The following is a 317-nucleotide window of genomic DNA, read 5'->3' as shown; positions in this document are numbered from 1 at the left end:
GCCTCCCAAAGTGCTGGGATTACAGGCGTGAGCCACCGCGCCCGGCCTTTCATAATATTCTTGCCAAAGATTCATAGCCTGACTCAAATCATTAGGAACATGAGACGAGGAATTGTTGGCAGCTATCTTGGTAGACAATCTGCTACAAAAATGCTAAGTTTGGGGAGCTTATGAGGCACTGAAGTAGGAAATTGCATACAGGAGTTTGGTGTTCCGGAAGACTTCTGGACCAGTTATATAAATGTGGGAGTTATTAGCATAAACATAAAACCATGGAACTTGGTGAGTTTGCCTTGAAATGGAGGGTAGATAAAAAA

Source organism: Cebus imitator, unplaced genomic scaffold (assembly GCF_001604975.1).
Source record: "Cebus imitator isolate Cc_AM_T3 unplaced genomic scaffold, Cebus_imitator-1.0 Scaffold261, whole genome shotgun sequence".
Classification (NCBI taxonomy): Eukaryota; Metazoa; Chordata; class Mammalia; order Primates; family Cebidae; genus Cebus; species Cebus imitator.
This window is presented reverse-complemented; position numbering follows the sequence as displayed.